This window comes from Rutidosis leptorrhynchoides, chromosome 4, assembly GCF_046630445.1.
Source record: "Rutidosis leptorrhynchoides isolate AG116_Rl617_1_P2 chromosome 4, CSIRO_AGI_Rlap_v1, whole genome shotgun sequence".
NCBI lineage: Eukaryota > Viridiplantae > Streptophyta > Magnoliopsida > Asterales > Asteraceae > Rutidosis > Rutidosis leptorrhynchoides.
Window position 1 is genome coordinate 565,015,190 of NC_092336.1, and position 22,883 is coordinate 565,038,072.

Consider the following 22,883-nt stretch of genomic DNA (forward strand, 5'->3'; position numbering starts at 1 on the left):
GCGTCAATTAGGGTTTCTGTTCCCTAATTCTTAGATTACCAGACTAAAAAGGGTGATATTCGGTTTAATAATCCAACCATAGAATGTTGTTTCAAGTACTTGTGCCTATTTTGTAAAACATTTATAAAACTGCATGTATTCTCATCCCGAAAATTTTTGGTAGTAAAAATGGGACTATAACTCACTTTCACAGATTATCAATTCGTCGAGAATTAGACTTGGCCACGGGTCGATTCACGAACCTATAACAAATATATACATATATATTAAAGTATGATCGAAATATATTAACAACATTTTTTTAACGATTTAAATTTGTTAAGTTAACAGTCCAACGTTAGTAGTCTACAATTAGTTGTCCACAGTTAGTAGTACAGAAATAAATCAATATATATTATCTCGAATCAATCCACGACCCAGTGTATACAAGTCTCAGACTCGATCACAACTCAAAGTATATATATTATTTTGGAATCAACCTCAACCCTGTATAGCTAACTCGAGCATTATCGCATATAGAGTGTCTAAGGTTATTCCAAATAATATATATAGATGACGTCGATATGATATGTCAAAACATTGTATACGTGTCTATGATCTATCAAGATTACATAATATATGTTAGATTACATGTATAATACAATATAAGTTAGTTAAGTTATGGTTAGTATAGATTTGTTATAAAATTTTTGTAGCTAAACTAGTAAATCTAACCAATTTTGTTTTACCCATAATTTCTTCGTTATAAATCCGTTTTGAGTGAATCAAGTTGCTATGGTTTCATAATGAACTGTAATTTATGAAACTAAACAGAAAAAAAGTATAAGTTTATAGTTAGAAATACAGGTTACAAGTCGTTTTTGAAAGAGGTAGTCATTTCCGTCGAAAGAACGACATCTTGATGACCATTTTGAAAAACATACTTCCACTTTGAGTTTAACCATGATTTTTTGGATATAATTTCATGTTCATAAGAAAAATTATTTTGCCAGAAGAACAACTTTTAAATCAAAGTTTATCATAGCTTTTAATTATCTAACCCAAAACAGCCCCCGGTTTCACTATGACGGCGTATGTCCAGTTTTACGGTGTTCTTCATGTTTCCAGGTTTTAAATCATTAAGTTAGCATATCATATGGATATAGAACATGTGTTTAGTTGATTTTAAAAGTTAAGTTAGAAGGATTAACTTTGTTTGCGAACAAGTTTAGAATTAACTAAACTATGTTCTAGTGATTACAAGTTTAAATCTTCGAATAAGATAGTTTTATATATATGAATCGAATGATGTTATGAACATCATTTCTACCTCAAGTATAGTAGGTAAACCTACTGGAAATGACAAGAAATGATCTAGAGCTTCAAAGGATCTTGGATGGCTTGAAAGTTCTTGAAGTAGAATCATGGCACGAAAACAAGTTCAAGTAAGATTTCTACTCGAATTAAGATTGTTATAGTTATAGATATTGAATTAAAGTTTGAATATGATTATTACCTTGAATTAGAAAGAAAAGTTACTGAGATAAATTAGATGTTCTTGATGTAGTTTTTGATGATGTTGAAGGTTATTTCTATGGAAATGAAAGTGTTCTTGGAGTAGGTAGTTAGAGAGGATTTGTATGTGAAATTATGGAATGAAAATGATGTAGTAAATGATGGTGGTGGCATGATTTTTATCATGGAACAAAGGCTCCTCATTTTGTTATTTTGTGTAATAATTCATACATGAAGACAAGTAATGGTTCCCACATGTTGTGGACTCATTCATGGCTGATCATTGGTGTTTACTATTGGTATATACTAATAGTAAATACATCTAGAAGCTGGGTATTGTATGAGTACGAATACGGATTGAATACGAGTAAATAGTGTTTACTGTAGCAAATAGTATTTTACTGTAGCAAATAGTACTTTATTGTAGCAAAGCAAAAATTTACTGTAGCAAATAGTGTTTTACTGTACATCTTTGATTTAATTGTATTTATTCTTATATATATATATATATATATATATATATATATATATATATATATATATATATATATATATAATAAAAACTTACATCATAAAATAAATAAAACGATTATATAATTATCACAGGCTATGACGTTCGTGAATCATCAGGCAAACTGGGTGGTCAAACGTTAACACTAAATCCGTTTTAATTAATCAAGTCTTAACAAGTTTGATTGCTTAACATGTTGGAAACATTTATTCATGTAAATATTAATCTCATATAATATATAATCATGGAAAAGTTCGGGTCACTACAAGTGGCGACCTTTTTAATGGTATCTAGATAAAATTAATAATGAATAAATAATATATCGTCACTAAAAGATCGTTTCAATGATCATTTTTCTTGTAGTGATAACTAACCGACTATCAAGAACCGAAGAACTTGACCTTTATGGGTTTCACCACTAACAATCGTTGTTAGGATTAATAAATGACATACTTCTAGAGTCCTTCTTTCTTTTGTATATATATTTGAAAAGTAATTACATTGTAAATTCAATATGAATTTAAACTCTTGCTTGATGAGCAAGATATAACATTGTATAAGTTCCTATTAATATGGAAGGAAAAGGCACAACATTAACTTCTACGGAGTAATATGGTATCAGCGGGTTAGGTTATCAAACCTCACCTTCATCCTTAGTTTTTTACGTTATCAAACCTCACTTAATATTGTATAATCTGCTTTAACACGTGCATGTGAGCATCAATAGAAGCATGCACGTGTAAACAAACATGTTGCACCACATAAGAAATATATGGGCGAGTAAACTTAAAATACTGCAAAGCACCCGTAATGCTACAGTATAGAGTCAGATTGTGGTACAGTTTTTTCCCGTACTCCCACACTTGATGGATAATAAGACACGTCTCATGTACTAGTTCCTTACATGAATGCAGATTGGCCTAATTTTCCAGATATCTGTCCCTCTACTTCGGGCTATTGTGTTTACTTGGGTGACAATCTTATTTCTTGGTCCTCGAAACGCCAACTTACCCTTTCTCGCTCCATTACTGAAACCAAATATAGAGGAGTTTCAAACGTTATTGCTGAAGCATGTTGGATTCAAAATCTATTGCTTGAACTATAGTGTCCAATTTCTAAGGCAACTTTGATTTTTTTTACATTGTTAGTGCCATTTATTTATCTGGCAATCCTGTTCAGCACCAACGGACTATACGTATTGAGATATATATTCATTTGTTCATGAGAAAGTTACTAAGAGATGAGTAAGGATTCTTCACGTGCCAACTCGTTTTCAAATAGCTGGCATATTTACCAAAGGCTTACCTAGTCTACTATTTGATGATTTTTGATTCAGTCTTTGCATTCGTTCTCCACTAGCTCAGACCGAGCCACCGAGGGGGTAATAACCGACATACTTCTAGTGCCCTTATCTCTTTTATATTTGTATTTGGAAAGTAATTATATTATAAATCCAATATGATTCTAAACCCTTGCTCGATAAGCAAGATATAACATTGTATAAAATACCTATTAAGATGGAATGGAAATGCACAACATTAACATCTAATAAGGATGAAATTTAGAGGCGTCTTCGAATATGAACAATATGGATAAACAAACTGATAATGCTTGAATTATACATATTTTATACATTCTTTTTGCGCATTATCTTGTTATTTAAACATAGTTTTCAACACCTATTTGGATAAAAGTTAACAATTCTTGTAAAAAGGTGATTTTTCATCCGTTTAAAAGTGTGATAAAATAGGTCAAAAAGTGAAGAAAAGGAGCAAAAATTCAAAATTCAAAGGTTAGTCGTCGACTAAATACTCTAAGCCACCGGCTTCACAGGAATTTCTAGAAGATTCAAGAATTCAAGTCAAAAAATCAAAAAACTTGTTGACCAAGGAAAATAAATCAGAGACGCCGGCTAGGTCATCTAAGACACCGGGTAGAGTTGCTTGTACGTAAAGATCAAGTTCAAGATAATTACGAAAAAGATTTGGGTTAATCCGGAAGACACACAAGCCACCGGCTCGCAAAGCTGAGTCGCCGGCTCAACCACACGGTTAAAGTTAATTTGGCTTGAAGATAAAGTTAAACTTGAAGAAAAAGTCACCGACTAAAATGTCCCGTTCATATTGATTATAAACGTTCCATATTAATTGATTTCGTCGCGAGGTTTTGACCTCTATATGAGACGTTTTTCAAAGACTGCATTCATTTTTAAAACAACCATAACCTTTATTTTATCTATAAAGGTTTAAAAGTATTACGTAGATTATCAAATAATGATAATCTAAAATATACCGTTTACACACGACCATTACATAATGGTTTACAATAAGAATATATTACATCAAAAATAAGTTTCTTGAATGCAGTTTTTACATAATATCATACAAGCATGGACTCCAAATCTTGTCCTTATTTTAGTATGCAACAGCGGAAGCTCTTAATAATCACCTAAGAATAAACATGCTTAAAACGTCAACAAAAATGTTGGTGAGTTATAGGTTTAACCTATATATTATCAAATCATAATAATAGACCACAAGATTTTATATTTCAATATACATCCCATACATAGAGATAAAAATCATTCATATGGTGAACACCTAGTAACCGACATTAACAAGATGCATATAAGAATATCCCCTATCATTCCGGGAAATCCTTCGGACATGATAAAAACAACATCGAAGTACTAAAGCATCATGTACTTTGGATGGGGTTCGTTAGGCCCAATAGATCTATCTTTAGGATTCGCGTCAATTAGTAGATCGGTTTACTAATTCTTAGGTTACCAAGCAAAAGGGGCATATTCGGCTTCGATCATTCACCCATATAATGTAGTTTCAATTACTTGTGTCTATTTCGTAAAACATTTATAAAACTGCATGTATTCTCATCCAAAATATTAGATTTTAAAAGTGGGACTATAACTCATTTTCACAGATTTTTACTTCGTCCGGAAGTAAAACTTGGCCACTGGTCGATTCACGAACCTATAACAAATATGTACATATATATCAATGTATGTTCAAAATATATTTACAACATTTTTAATACGTTTTAATGTTTTAAGTTTATTAAGTCAGCTGTCCTCGTTAGTAACCTACAACTAGTTGTCCACAATTAGATGTACAGAAATAAATCGATATATATTATCTTGAATCAATCCACGACTCAGTGTATACACGTCTCAGGCTAGATCACAACTCAAAGTATATATATTTTTGGAATCAACCTCAACCCTGTATAGCTAACTCCAACATTACTGCATATATAGTGTCTATGGTTGTTCCAAATAATATATATACATGGGTCAATATGATATGTCAAAACATTTGCATACGTGTCTATGGTATTCCAAGATTACATAATATATTAGAATACATATATAATACAATATAAGTTAGCTAGGATATGATTTGTATAGAATTGTTACAATATTTCTCGTAGCTACAACAATAAAAAAATATCCAATCTTGTTTTACCCATAACTTCTTCGTTTTAAATCCATTTTGAGTGAATCAAATTACTATGGTTTCATATTGAACTCTATTTTATGAATCTAAACAGAAAAAGTATAGGTTTATAGTTAGAAATATAAGTTACAAGTCATTTTTGTAAGAGGTAGTCATTTCAGTCGAAAGAACGACGTCTTGATGACCATTTTGAAAAAACATACTTCCACTTTAAGTTTAACCATGAATTTTGGATATAGTTTCATGTTCATAAGAAAAATCATTTTCCCAGAAGAACAACTTTTAAATCAAAGTTTATCATAGTTTTTAATTATCAAACCCAAAACAGCCCGCGGTGTTACTATGACTGCGTATGTCCGGTTTTACGGTGTTTTTCGTGTTTCCAGGTTTTAAATCATTAAGTTAGCATATCATATAGATATAAGAAATGTGTTTAGTAGATTTTAAAAGTTAAGTTAGAAGGATTAACTTTTATTTGTGAACAAGTTTAGAATTAACTAAACTATGTTCTAGTGATTTCAAGTTTAAACCTTCGAATAAGATAGCTTTATATGTATGAATCGAATGATGTTATGAACATCATTACTACCTCAAGTTTTGTGGATAAACCTACTGGAAAAGAGACAAATGGATCTAGCTTCAAAGGATCCTTGGATGGCTTGAAAGTTCTTGAAGCAGAATCATGACACGAAAATAAGTTCAAGTAAGATCATCACTCGAAATAAGATTGTTATAGTTATAGAAATTGAACCAAAGTTTGAATATGAGTATTACCTTGTATTAGAAAGATATCTTACTGTAAATAAGAAAGATTTCTTGAGGATGGATGATCACTTTACAAGATTGGAAGTAAGCTAGCAAACTTGGAAGTATTCTTGATTTTATGAAACTAGAACTTATAGAATTTATGAAGAACACTTAGAACTTGAAGATAGAACTTGAGAGAGATCAATTAGATGAATAAAATTGAAGAATGAAAGTGCTTGTAGGTGTTTTTGGTCGTTGGTATATGGATTAGATATAAAGGATGTGTAATTTTGTTTACATGTAAATAAGTCATGAATTATTACTAATATTTTTGTAATTTTATGAGATATTTCATGCTAGTTGCCAAATGATGGTTCCCACATGTGTTAGGTGACTCACATGGGCTACTAAGAGCTGATAATTGGAGTGTACATTCCAATAGTACATACATCTAAAAGCTGTGTATTGTACGAGTACGAATACGGGTGCATACGAGTAGAATTGTTGATGAAACTGAACGGGGATGTGATTGTAAGCATTTTTGTTAAGTAGAAGTATTTTGATAAATGTCTTGAAGTCTTTCAAAAGTGTATGAATACATATTAAAACACTACATGTATATACATTTTAACTGAGTCATTAAGTCATCGTTAGTCGTTACATGTAAATGTTGTTTTGAAACCTTTAGGTTAACGATCTAGTTAAATGTTGTTAACCCATTGTTTATTATATCTAGAGAGATGTTAAATTATTACATTATCATGATATTATGATATATTAATATATCTTAGTATGATATATATACAGTTAAATGTTGTTACAACGATAATCGTTACATATATGTCTCGTTTCGAAATCATTAAGTTAGTAGTCTTGTTTTTACATATGTAGTTCATTGTTAATACACTTAATGACATGTTTACTTATCATTTATCGTGATTAAACATAGTGTATCAATATCTTAATATGATTCATATGTATTTAGTAAAATGTTGTTATAACGATAATCGTTATATATATCGTTTCGAGTTTCTTAATTCAATAAACTCAATTTTATTTATATAACTCATTGTTAAAATACCTAATGAGATACTTACTTATCATAATATCATGTTAACTATATATATATATATATATATATATATATATATATATCCATATATATGTCATCATATAGTTTTTACAAGTTTTAACGTTCGTGAATCACCGGTCAACTTGGGTGGTCAATTGTCTATATAAAACCTATTTCAATTAATCAAGTCTTAACAAGTTTGATTGCTTAACATGTTGGAAATATTTAATAATGTAGATAACAATTTCATTTAATATAAATAAACATGGAAAAGTTCGGGTCACTACAGTACCTACCCGTTTTATAAATTTTGTCCCGAAATTTTAAGCAGTTGGAGGTGTTGACGTATCTTCTGGAAATAAGTGCGGGTATTTATTCTTCATCTGATCTTCTCATTCCCAGGTGAACTCGGGTCCTCTACGAGCATTCCATCGAACTTTGATAATGCTAAAAACGAACATATATTTCATAGCATTATTCCTCAAGAAAGACAAGCTTTTAGTTGCAATTGTCCTATTTACAAGTGATATTCGTTTAAATAATAAAAGGTGAATACAAAAGACAGATTCGACGAATTGAAGACGCAAACGACCAAAAAGCTCAAAAGTACAAAATACAATCAATGAGGTTCCAATTATTGATAAGAAACGTCTCAAAATTACAAGAGTACAAGATTCAAAACGCAAAGTACAAGATATTAAATTGTACGCAAGGACGTTCGAAAATCCGGAACCGGGACCAGAGTCAACTCTCAACGCTCGACGCAACGGACTAAAAATTACAAGTTAACTATGCACATAAATAAAATATAATATTTAAATAATTCTTATAATTATTTATATATTATATTATTATTTATAAACGTCGGCAAGAAAGAAAACAAAGAAATGTGACTTCTCCCAGCTGGCCATGCGATCACATGGCCTGGAGGCACAAAAGCCATGCGATCGCATGGCTCTGAAATCCAGCCCAGGTCCTATAAATTCAACGCGTTTTGGCCAAAATAAACACATCTTTCTTCTCTTCATGATACGTAAAGTATACATATATATATATATATATATATATATATATATATATATATATATATATATATATATATATATATTAATTTTAATTTTAATTTTAATTTCTAATAATAAGGGTGTGTTAGCGAATGTTGTAAGGGTGTAAGTCGAAATTCTGTCCGTGTAACGCTACGCTATTTTTAATCATTGTAAGTTATGTTCAACCTTTTTAATTTAATGTCTCGTAGCTAAGTTATTATTATGCTTATTTAATCCGAAGTAATCATGATGTTGGGCTAATTACTAAAATTGGGTAATTGGGCTTTGTACCATAATTGGGGTTTGGACAAAAGAATGACACTTGTGGAAATTAGACTATGGGCTATTAATGGGCTTTATATTTGTTTAACTAAATGATAGTTTGTTAATGTTAATATAAAGATTTACAATTGGGCGTCCCTATAAATAACCATTTACACTCGATCGGACACGATGGGCAGGGTATTTATATGTACAAATAATCGTTCATTTAACCTGACACGGGAATGGATTAATAGCCACTATAATTATTAAAACAGGGGTGAAATTATGTACAAGGACACTTGGCATAATTGTTAACAAAGTATTAAAACCTTGGGTTACACTCAGTCGACATCCTGGTGTAATTATTAAACAAAGTAATAAAACCTTGTTACAGTTTAAGTCCCCAATTAGTTAGAATATTTAACTTCGGGTATAAGGATAATTTGACGAGGACACTCGCACTTTATATTTATGACTGATGGACTGTTATGGACAAAAACCAGACGGACATATTAAATAATCCAGGACAAAGGACAATTAACCCATGGGCATAAAACTAAAATCAACAAGTCAAACATCATGATTACGGAAGTTTAAATAAGCATAATTCTTTTATTTCATATTTAATTTCCTTTATTTCATATTTAATTGCACTTCTAATTATAGCACTTTTATTTATTGTTATTGTATTTAATTGCACTTTTAATTATCGTACTTTTTAATTATCGCAAGTTTATTTTATCGCACTTTTATTATTCGTAATTTCATTATCGTTATTTACTTTACGCTTTAAATTAAGTCTTTTATTTAATATTTTACATTCGGTTTTAACTGCGACTGAAGAATTAAAATCGACAAACCGGTCATTAAACGGTAAAAACCCCCTTTATAATAATAATATTACTTATATATACATTTGTATTTTTATAAAAGTAAACTAATATAGCGTTAAGCTTTGTTTAAAGATTTTCCCTGTGGAACGAACCGGACTTACTAAAAACTACACTACTGTACGATTAGGTACACTGCCTATAAGTGTTGTAGCAAGGTTTAAGTATATCCATTCTATAAATAAATAAATATCTTGTGTAAAATTGTATCATATTTAATAGTATTTCATTTTAAAATTTAAAATCTATTTTATATACACCTCGCATAACATCAAGTATTTTTGGCGCCGCTGCCGGGGAAATGCTTAAAAGCCGGAAGCGCAACGCTAATATAAAAAAAACAAAAATATAAATATTTTTTTTTGAGTTTGGTAAATATTTAAGTTTTATAAAGTTTCTTTATTTCTATTTTTTTAGTTTGTAAAAATATAAGTTTTATTTAATTTATAAATATATTTTATAAATATATTTGACAGCAAAAACAGAAAAAAAAAAATTTAATTCTGCCTGTACTGTAGCAGCCCATTCTGTGGCCCGAAACCCTAGCCCATGCGATCGCATGGCCGGGTAGCTTAGGACTCATGCGATCGCATGAGCCCGTCTGACACGCCACAGTTGACTGCAGCCTGCATTAATTACGGATAATTATTATTATTAATATATTTAAACCCTAATTAGGGTTATATATTATATAATTTAAGTTTAGTTTATTTATTTAATTTGTATTTTTAGTTTAATTAGTTTATTTAAATTGTAAAATTAATAGTTTTATTAAATAAATAATATAAAAATAATAAATTTATAAAAAATTGTAATTTTTACAACTTTTTATATATTTTTATATTTTGTCCCTTTTTAATAGTTTTAGCGTAATTTTTGTATTTTTCGCTCGTATTTATTTTTAATTCATAGTTTTTGCCATAGTTATTTTTATTTCTAGATTTTTAGGCCTTGCCGTAAAATCCCTTAAGTGCTTTTTCTTTAGACTAAGATTTAGGTGCTTTAGAATTTTGCGACGCCTTTTTAAGTTTTAGTACCTTTTTAAGTTATTGCCATTTGGGATAGAGTTTTACTTGTAAGCTTTAATATTTTTAGACGCCTTTTACCTATGTATCAATTATCATTCCAATTAGTAATCTCAATTTGCGATTATAATTTTAAGTTAGTGATAGTAATAAGGTTGGGTTAGTCGAGTGTTTTTAAGTTCTATAAGTCATTTCTTTTTATTTCTTATTTTCCGACGCCTTTTATTTTTCAACCCTTTTCTTTTTCGACGCGCTCTTTTTCTTTCTTATTTCTCGCTATTCTAGTTTTTAGGACATAGATTTTTAATCTACTTCTTATCTAAATTTCTTAAAATTACGAAAATTTATTTTAAGTGTTTAAATTAATAGACATCAAAATTTTCTGGTTCGTAGTAATAGTTGGATTTGTACGTGGACCGGGTTATTGGAGCCAAACAGTCCTCAATTATATTGAGACCAAACGAATCCTGTCCCTCTGCTGCATCTTTTGGCTATTCGAAACGTGGGCAAAATCAGAAAAGTCTATTGATTGGATAACTTATATAATTTTTCTTTCCTTTTTAAAAACTAATAGGATATTCAGTGAATGCACCGAGCAAGACGTTCACCACCTTTTGTACGTTCACCACCTGTAACTAGATCAAGACATTTAGCAAATATTACCGCCGTTGATTTTTCTTTAGAATCTTCATCCAGTCGACCAAGTACTCCAGTTCAAATTTCTGATAATCCATTTTTTGAACCCGACCTCACAATTGAGAATCCGAAGAATATTCAGGGACGATTCATAGATCCTAAACTATTAAATTTTCCTCCGGAACCACCAATCATTCAAACAGAGATTGTTGAGGAACGAACCATTAAATCAGAATCCTCTAGTGATTCCGATTCAACAAATTCAATAAAATTCAATTATGGAAGTAACAGAACCTTTAAGTATGGAAGACCGAATGAGAGCTAAACGCACTGGCCAAGGTCACGCAATTACTCATCCAGACATTAATGCGCCAGATTATGAAATCAAAGGACAAATTTTACACATGGTGACTAATCAATGACAATTTAGTGGTGCACCGAAGGAAGATCCAAATGAACATCTTCGTACCTTTAATAGGATCTGCACACTATTTAAAATCCGAGAAGTGGAGGATGAACAGATATATCTCATGTTATTTCCCTGGACTTTAAAGGGAGAAGCCAAAGATTGGTTGGAATCATTACCTGAAGGGGCGATTAATACATGGGACGTTTTAGTTGAAAATTTTCTTAAATAATTCTTTCCGGCATCTAAAGCCGTAAGACTTCAAGGAGAAATTGTTACGTTTACACAGAAGCCAAATGAAACTCTATATGAGGCGTGGACAAGATTTGAAAAGTTATTAAGAGGATGTCCGCAACATGGTTTAGACACCTGCCAAATAGTACAAATATTCTACCAAGGATGCGACATCACTACAAGGAAAGACATAGATATAGCAGCTGGTGGTTCCATTATGAAGAAAACCGAAACTGATGCTTATAAAATTATTGATAACACTGCTTCCCACTCACATGAGTGGCACCAAGAAAAAGATATCGTTAGATCATCTAAAGCAGCTAGAGCCGATTCTAGCCATGACTTAGATTCCATTTCCGCAAAGATAGATGCTGTCGAGAGACGAATGGAAAAGATGACTAAGGATATTCACTCAATACGAATTAGTTGTGAGCAGTGTGGAGGACCACATTTGACAAAAGATTGTCTCAGTATTGAATTAACGATGGAACAAAGAGAGAATATTTCATACATAAACCAAAGGCCTGGAAATAATTATCAGAATAATTATCAACCGCCAAGACCAATTTACAATCAAAACCAGAATTATAATCGAAATATTCCATACAACAACCAACAAGGTCCTAGCAATCAACAAGTATCCAACAATACTTACAATCAGCAAAGACCTAATTTTCAAAATAAACCACCACAACAAACCGATGATAAAAAGCCGAATTTAGAAGATATGATGACGAAGCTAGTTGAAACTCAAACGCAGTTTTTCACATCTCAAAAACAAACCAATGAACAAAATGCTCAAGTATTTAGAAATCAACAAGCTTCTATTTAAAATTTGGAACAAGAAGTAAGTAACCTAGCAAGATTAATAGGTGAAAGAAAATCGGAAAGTCTACCTAGTGATACAAATGCTAACCCCCGGAATGAAACAGCTAAAGCCATTACCACAAGAAGTGGTACAACACTTAAACCACCTGAAATACCTGTAACTTCTGATGAAGCTATTCCTACTCCACAAGAACCACAACCTGAACAAGATAAGGAAACAGAACCGGTAGTTGAAAAGGTTAATGAAGATAACACAGTTAAGGATAAACCTTATGTTAAACCATACCAACCACCACTTCCTTACCCGAGTAAAATGAAGAAAGAGAAACTTGGAGCCGAGCAATCCAAATTCTTGAATATGTTTAAACAGATAAATGTAAATCTTCCTTTCATTGATGTGATTTCAGGAATGCCTAGATATGCTAAATTTCTGAAAGATCTGATCACGAATAGAAAGAAAATGGAAGAACTCTCGGCTGTTACTATGAATGCTAATTGTTCAGCAGTGCTGTTGAATAAGATACCAGAAAAACTATCTGATCCAGGAAGTTTCACAATTCCATGTTTTCTTGGTAGTCTTAGTTCAATCGAAGCATTAGCAGATTTAGGTGCTAGTATAAATTTAATGCCGTATTCACTATACGCTAAACTAGACCTTGGAGAATTGAAACCAACTAGAATAAGTATACAACTAGCCGATCGATCAATAAAATATCCTAGAGGGATAATGGAGAACATGCTAGTTAAAGTTGGTACTTTAGTATTTCCAGTAGATTTTGTTGTTCTGGACATGGAAGAAGATTCTCAAGTTCCTCTCATATTAGGAAGACCATTCTTAAACACGGCTAAAGCAATGATAGACGTGTTCGGTAAGAAATTGACCCTAAGTATAGAGGACGAGAGTGTTACCTTTTCAATTGATAGAGCAATGCAACAACCACAATCTGCAGATGATACATGTTATTATATTCAAACTATAGATTCACATGCAGAATTGTTAGAAGAATTTCCAGAATTACAAGGAACAGGAGAATGTTCTTTAGGAGAAGGTAATGAACCAATTAATGAAGCTGAAATGTTAGCTACACTAATAGCTAATGGATATGAACCAACAACAGAAGAAATTCAAATGCTAAAAGAAGAAGACAGATATCGATATAAATCATCGATAGAAGAACCTCCGAAATTAGAGTTAAAGCCACTTCCAAACCATTTAGAATACACTTATTTACATGGTGAATCTGAATTACCTGTAATAATATCATCTTCTCTTACTGAAAATGAGAAATCACAACTCATTTCTGTGTTGAAAGCTCATAAACCAGCCATTGCATGGAAGATTCATGATATTAAAGGAATAAGTCCTTCGTATTGCACACATAAAATCCTTATGGAAGAAGGTCATAAAACGTATGTGCAACGCCAACGAAGACTAAATCCTAATATGCAAGATGTAGTTAAGAAAGAGATTATTAAACTGCTAGATGCAGGTTTGATATATCCAATTTCTGATAGTCCATGGGTAAGCCCAGTTCAATGCGTACCTAAGAAGGGTGGCATGACTGTCATTACAAATGAAAAAAATGAGCTTATTCCTACTAGGACTGTAACAGGATGGCGTGTATGTATTGATTATAGAAAATTAAATGACGCCACCAGAAAAGATCACTTTCCATTACCTTTCATTGATCAAATGTTGGAAAGATTAGCCGGAAATAGTTACTATTGCTTTCTTGATGGATTTTCCGGATATTTTCAAATTCCAATAGCACCCGAGGACCAAGAGAAAACCACGTTCACGTGCCCTTATGGTACTTTTGCTTACAAACGCATGCCATTTGGACTTTGCAACGCCCTTGCAACCTTTCAAAGGTGCATGATGGCAATTTTTCATGACATGATAGAAGAATGCATGGAAATTTTCATGGATGACTTTTCAGTCTTCGGTGATACATTTGAATCATGTCTAGTTAATCTGGAACGAATGCTTATTAGATGCGAACAGTCAAATCTAGTACTTAATTGGGAGAAATGCCATTTCATGGTTAAAGAGGGCATTGTTCTTGGACATAAAATTTCAAAGGAAGGAATTGAAGTGGATAGAGCTAAAGTAGATGTAATTGCTAAACTTCCACTGTAGTGACCCGAACTTTTCCATGTTTATATATATTAATTGAGATTGATATTTACATGATTAAATGTTTCCAACATGTTAAGCAATCAAACTTGTTAAGACTTGATTAATTGAAATATGTTTCATATAGACAATTGACCACCCAAGTTGACCGGTGATTCACGAACGTTAAAACTTGTAAAAACTATATGATGACATATAGATGGATATATATATATAGTTAACATGATACTATGATAAGTAAACATATCATTAAGTATATTAACAATGAACTACATATGTAAAAACAAGACTACTAACTTAATGATTTTTAAACGAGACATATATGTAACGATTATCGTTGTAAAGACATTTAATGTATATATATCATATTAAGAGATATTCATACATGATAATATCATGATAATATAATAATTTAAAATCTCATTTGATATTATAAACATTGGGTTAACAACATTTAACAAGATCGTTAATCTAAAGGTTTCAAAACAACACTTACATGTAACGACTAACGATGACTTAACGACTCAGTTAAAATGTATATACATGTAGTGTTTTAATATGAATTTATACACTTTTGAAAGACTTCAATACACTTATCAAAATACTTCTACTTAACAAAAATGCTTACAATTACATCCTCGTTCAGTTTCATCAACAATTCTACTCGTATGCACCCGTATTCGTACTCGTACAATACACAGCTTTTAGATGTATGTACTATTGGTATATACACTCCAATGATCAGCTCTTAGCAGCCCATGTGAGTCACCTAACACATGTGGGAACCATCATTTGGCAACTAGCATGAAATATCTCATAAAATTACAAAAATATGAGTAATCATTCATGACTTATTTACATGAAAACAAAATTACATATCCTTTATATCTAATCCATACACCAACGACCAAAAACACCTACAAACATTTTCATTCTCCAATTTTCTTCATCTAATTGATCTCTCTCAAGTTCCATCTTCAAGTTCTAAGTGTTCTTCATAAATTCTACAAGTTCTAGTTACATAAAATCAAGAATACTTTCAAGTTTGCTAGCTCACTTCCAATCTTGTAAGGTGATCATCCAATCTCAAGAAATCTTTGTTTCTTACAGTAGGTTATCATTCCAATACAAGGTAATAATCATATTCAAACTTTGGTTCAATTTCTATAACTATAACAATCTTATTTCAAGTGATGATCTTACTTGAACTTATTTTCGTGTCATGATTCTGCTTCAAGAATTTCGAGCCATCCAAGGATCCGTTGAAGCTAGATCCATTTTTCTCTTTTCCAGTAGGTTTATCCAAGGAACTTAAGGTAGTAATGATGTTCATAACATCATTCGATTCATACATATAAAGCTATCTTATTCGAAGGTTTAAACTTGTAATCACTAGAACATAGTTTAGTTAATTCTAAACTTGTTCGCAAACAAAAGTTAATCCTTCTAACTTGACTTTTAAAATCAACTAAACACATGTTCTATATCTATATAATATGCTAACTTAATGATTTAAAACCTGGAAACACGAAAAACACCGTAAAACCGGTTTTACGCCGTCGTAGTAACACCGCGGGCTGTTTTGGGTTAGTTAATTAAAAACTATGATAAACTTTGATTTAAAAGTTGTTATTCTGAGAAAATGATTTTTATTATGAAAATGAAACTATATCCAAAAATTATGGTTAAACTCAAAGTGGAAGTATGTTTTCTAAAATGGTCATCTAGACGTCGTTCTTTCGATTGAAATGACTATCATTAAATAGAGTTCAATATGAAACCATAGCAATTTGATTCACTCAAAACGGATTTAAAATGAAGAAGTTATGGGTAAAACAAGATTGGATAATTTTTCTCATTTTAGCTACGTGAAAATTAGTAAAAAATCTATTCCAACCATAACTTAATCAACTTGTATTGTATATTATGTAATCTTGAGATACCATAGACACGTATACAATGTTTCGACCTATCATGTCGACACATCTATATATATTTCAGAACAACCATAGACATTCTATATGTGAATGTTGGAGTTAGCTATACAGGGTTGAGGTTGATTCCAAAATATATATAGTTTGAGTTGTGATCAATACTGAGATACGTATACACTGGGTCGTGGATTGATTCAAGATAATATTTATCGATTTATTTCTGTACATCTAACTGTGGACAACTAGTTGTAGGTTACTAACGAGGACATCTGACTTAATAAACTTAAAACATCAAAATATATTAAAAGTGTTGTAAATATATTTTGAACATACTTTGATATATATGTATATATTGTTATAGGTTCGTGAATCAACTAGTGGCGAAGTCTTACTTCCCGACGAAGTAAAAATCTGTGAAAGTGAGTTATAGTCCCACTTTTAAAATCTAATATTTTTGGGATGAGAATACATGCAGGTTTTATAAATGATTTACAAAATAGACACAAGTACGTGAAACTACATTCTATGGTTGAATTATCGAAATCGAATATGCCCCTTTTTATTAAGTCTGGTAATCTAAGAATTAGGGAACAGACACCCTAATTGACGCGAATCCTAAAGATAGATCTATTGGGCCTAACAAACCCCATCCAAAGTACCGGATGCTTTAGTACTTCGAAATTTATATCATATCCGAAGGGTGTCCCGAAATGATGTGGATATTCTTATATATGCATCTTGTTAATGTCGGTTACCAGGTGTTCACCATATGAATGATTTTTATCTCTATGTATGGGATGTGTATTGAAATATGAAATCTTGTGGTCTATTATTATGATTTGATATATATAGGTTAAACCTATAACTCACCAACATTTTTGTTGACGTTTTAAGCATGTTTATTCTCAGGTGATTATTAAGAGCTTCCGCTGTCGCATACTTAAATAAGGACGAGATTTGGAGTCCATGCTTGTATGATATTGTGTAAAAACTGCATTCAAGAAACTTATTTTGTTGTAACATATTTGTATTGTAAACCATTATGTAATGGTCGTGTGTAAACAGGATATTTTAGATTATCATTATTTGATAATCTACGTAAAGCTTTTTAAACCTTTATTGATGAAATAAAGGTTATGGTTTGTTTTAAAATGAATGCAGTCTTTGAAAAACGTCTCATATAGAGGTCAAAACCTCGCAACGAAATCAATTAATATGGAACGTTTTTAATCAATAAGAACGGGACATTTCAGTTGGTATCCGAGCGTTGGTCTTAGAGAACCAGAATTTTGCATTAGTGTGTATTACCGAGTTTGTTAGGATGCATTAGTGAGTCTGGACTTCGACCGTGTTTACTTGAAAAATGATTGCTTAACAAATTTTGTTGGAAACTATATATATTTAACATGTGAATATTATGTGATATATTAATCTCTTAACGCGTTTAATATTATGTGATAGATGTCTACCTCTAGAATAAGTCCCATTGACTCACCTAATAATAATGAAGAGTCAAATGTAAATTGGAATGATTCGTGGACTGATTCACAAGTTCCCGAAGAGGAACCGGAAGAAGAGTCGGAACCGGAAGAAGAATCGGAACCGGAAGAAGAATCGGAACCGGATGAAGAAATAGAACCGGTGGGGAAAATAATAAAACGGTTAAGTAAAAGAAAATCCTCAACCAACAGACCAAGGTTAATTATGGTCAATGGTGTTTCCGCCAAGGAAGCAAAATATTGGGAGGATTACCAATTCTCCGATGAATCGGATTCCGACGAGAATTCCGATGATGTTATAGAAATTACCCCAACCGAATTTAAAAAGGCAAAAGAAAATAATAAGGGAAAGGGCATAAAAATAGAGAAATCTAATTCCAACCCCGATGAACTTTATATGTATCGTCAACCCCCGAAGTCCTTAAGTTGTAACAATGACCCGGGAACCTCTAAACCACCAGGTTTTTCTAAACCAATGTGGAAAACGACGGCTCGTATTAGGGGAACATCATATATCCCTAGAAACTTGACAAAATGAACCAAAACCGAAGAAGAAGAAAAGAGCGAGTCGGAATAAGATAGTTGTATTCGTGTGGTGTAATATATGTAATATAGTGTGCTTATGCTTTATGATATATGTAAAAATTGCTTGTATTAATAATTATTTTTTTTATGAATCTAACTCTTGTCTATTTTACAGTATAAAAACACAAAATGGATAGACAACCCAATATTTTAGAGACCTACCCGGAGACATGATTGATGAAATCTTGTCTAGAGTCGGTCAGAATTCTTCGGCACAACTATTTAAGGCGAGATCAGTTTGTAAGACATTCGAAGAACGTTCCAAGAATGCCTTGGTTTATAAAAGGCTTTCGTTCGAAAGATGGGGGATATCACATTGGAAAATCCATAAATTACAATGTGTTTACTTTGACGCATATATTGCGGGGAACCCAAATGCTATTTTACGCAATGGGTTAAGAAATTATTTTGACTCAATATATCCGAATATTGGAGTTCGTGATTTAGAAAAAGCGGCTAACATGCAACATAAAGAAGCATGTTATGCTTACGGATTAGTAATGTTCGCTTCTCACCAAAGTGAGAACAAGAACATCGGCCTACAACTATTAAACAAAACGTTCCCACAAGTGACGGAGTCGGTAATTGGGGTAAGAAATGAGGTTTTTAGATTGTTACGGGACTGTTGGACATTACGTAACCCTCGTCCCTTTGACGACGTTACAACACGCTGTCTTATCAACGGCCATAACGGTTATGTTCCACAAGACCAAGGATGGGAAGTAATCCTAGTAAAACCAGAATGCATGACTTGTTTCTGGACGTATGAATTACGTGTCTTTATTGCCTTTGCTGAACGACTTGTGTACTAGCTAGAATTATCTTCACAGCCATCTTGTATCAAATTTATTGTGTGCTATATTTCATGCTATATGTAAAATAAGCGGTATTGTAAGTTTGTAAAATATTGTGTAAAAGTTTGAACGCTAAATATTATTATAATCAGTTTTTCATATAGAATTGTAGTAGTTAAATTGTATATTAGCTACTAAGTATGAACTTAACGGGTAGGTACTACCCGAATTTAAACTTATAAAACGCTAATATGAAGAAAAAGCTTTTATAAATGAGTTCATATTATGCTACGAAATACTATTAACTACTCTTAATATTCTGTATGATTAACTTGTTCCATTTGACTATTTTGAAGGAAATGGCACCGACTACTCGACACACTGTGAATATGAATGAAGAGGAATTCCGTACTTTTCTAGCTTCAAACATAGCTGCAGTACAGGCTGCGCTACATACTAACAATAACCTTGGATCTAGCAGTACAGGAAATCGTGTAGGATGCACCTACAAAGAAATCACTGCCTGCAAACCTTTGGAATTTGATGGAACCGAAGGACGGATCGGATTGAAACGGTGGATCGAGAAGGTCGAATCGGTGTTTGCCATAAGTAAGTGCACTGAAGAGGACAAAGTAAAGTACTCTACGCATACCTTCACAGGTTCTGCGTTAACATGGTGGAATACCTATCTAGAGCAAGTGGGACAAGACGATGCGTACGCACTACCGTGGTCAGCATTCAAGCACTGATGAACGAGAAGTACCGTCCCAGAACCAAGGTCAATAAGCTCAAGACAGAACTTAGAGGGTTACGAACCCAAGGATTTGATATTACCACATACGAAAGACGATTCACAGAATTGTGCCTATTGTGTCCGGGAGCATTCGAAGATGAGGAAGAGAAGATCGACACGTTTGTGAAAGGATTACCGGGAAGAATCTAAGAAGATATAAGTTCACATGAGCCCGCCTCCATACAACAGGCATGTAGAATGGCTCACAAACTAGTGAACCAGATTGAAGAAAGAATTAAAGAACAGACTGCTAAAGAGGCCAATGTGAAGCAAGTCAAAAGAAAGTGGGAGGAAAACGGTGATAAGAATCACCAATACAACAACAACAGCAATTACAACAATAATCGCAACAATTATCCCAACAATCGTAACATCAATCGCAACTACAACAAATGGCCCAACAACAACAACAACAACAGCAACTACAACAATCATCCCAACAACAATAATAACCGCAACAACAACAACAATCAGAAGCAGCTATGCCAAAGGTGTGAAAAGTATCACTCGGGGTTCTGCACCAAATTTTGCAACAAGTGTAAAAGAAATGGTCATAGCGCGGCGAAGTGTGAGGTCTACGGACCAGGGGTTAATAGAACGAAAGGAACAAATGGTGTCGGAACGAGTAATGGCGGAGCAAGTAGTGTCGGAGCAAGTTATGCCAATGTAGTTTGTTATAAATGTGGAAAACCGGGCCACATTATTAGAAATTGCCCGAACCAGGAGAACACGAATGGACAAGGCCGCGAAAGAGTTTTCAATATTAATGCGGCAGAGGCACAGGAAGACCCGGAGCTTGTTACGTGTACGTTTCTTATTGACAATAAATCTGCTTACGTTTTATTTGATTCGGGTGCGGATAGAAGCTATATGAGTAGAGATTTTTGTGCTAAATTAAGTTGTCCATTGACGCCTTTGGATAGTAAATTTTTACTCGAATTAGCAAATGGTAAATTAATTTCAGCAGATAATATATGTCGGAATCGAGAAATTAAACTGGTTAGCAAAACATTTAAGATTGATTTGATACCAGTAGAGTTAGGGAGTTTTGATGTGATAATCGGTATGGACTGGTTGAAAGAAGTGAAAGCAGAGATCGTTTGTTACAAAAATGCAATTCGCATTATACGAGAAAAAGAAAAACCCTTAATGGTGTACGGAGAAAAGGGCAACATGAAGCTACATCTTATTAGTAATTTGAAGGCACAAAAACTAATAAGAAAAGGTTGCTATGCTGTTCTAGCACACGTCGAGAAAGTACAAACTGAAGAAAAGAGCATCAATGATGTTCCCATTGCAAAAGAATTTCCCGATGTATTTCCGTAAGAATTACCGGGATTACCCCCACATCGATCCGTTGAATTTTAAATAGATCTTGTACCAGGAGCTGCACCAATAGCTCGTGCTCCTTACAGACTCGCGCCCAGCGAGATGAAAGAACTGCAAAGCCAATTACAAGAACTTTTAGAGCGTGGTTTCATTCGACCAAGCACATCACCGTGGGGAGCTCCTGTTTTGTTTGTCAAGAAGAAAGATGGTACATTCAGGTTGTGTATCGACTACCAAGAGTTGAACAAACTTACCATCAAGAACCGCTACCCACTACCGAGAATCGATGACTTATTTGATCAACTACAAGGCTCGTCTGTTTATTCAAAGATTGACTTACGTTCCGGGTATCATCAAATGCGGGTGAAAGAAGATGATATTCCAAAGACTGCTTTCAGAACACGTTACGGTCATTACGAGTTTATGGTCATGCCGTTTGGTTTAACTAATGCACCAGCAGTGTTCATGGACCTTATGAACCGAGTGTGTGGACCATACCTTGACAAGTTTGTCATTGTTTTCATTGATGACATACTTATTTACTCAAAGAATGACCAAGAACACGGTGAACATTTGAGAAAGGTGTTAGAAGTATTGAGGAAGGAAGAATTGTACGCTAAGTTTTCAAAGTGTGCATTTTGGTTGGAAGAAGTTCAATTCCTCGGTCACATAGTGAACAAAGAAGGTATTAAGGTGGATCCGGCAAAGATAGAAACTGTTGAAAAGTGGGAAACCCCGAAAACTCCGAAACACATACGCCAGTTTCTAGGACTAGCTGGTTACTACAGAAGGTTCATCCAAGACTTTTCCAAAATAGCAAAACCCTTGACTGCATTAACGCATAAAGGGAAGAAATTTGAATGGAATGATGAACAAAAGAAAGCGTTTCAGTTATTGAAGAAAAAGCTAACTACGGCACCTATATTGTCATTGCCTGAAGGGAATGATGATTTTGTGATTTATTGTGACGCATCAAAGCAAGGTCTCGGTTGTGTATAATGCAACGAACGAAGGTGATTGCTTATGCGTCTAGACAATTGAAGATTCACGAACAAAATTATACGACGCATGATTTGGAATTAGGCGCGGTTGTTTTTGCATTAAATACTTGGAGGCACTACTTATATGGGGTCAAAAGTATTATATATACCGACCACAAAAGTCTTCAACACATATTTAATCAGAA

General features: G+C 32.9%; 1 non-coding gene across 1 annotated transcript; it reads right to left on the minus strand.

The window, feature by feature from the left end:
• Positions 1 to 11,820: 11,820 nt before the first annotated feature.
• Positions 11,821 to 11,927, minus strand: LOC139845926 (small nucleolar RNA R71). Its single transcript, XR_011758678.1, has one exon. It is a non-coding gene; the product is annotated as a small nucleolar RNA R71 (small nucleolar RNA).
• Positions 11,928 to 22,883: the final 10,956 nt, after the last annotated feature.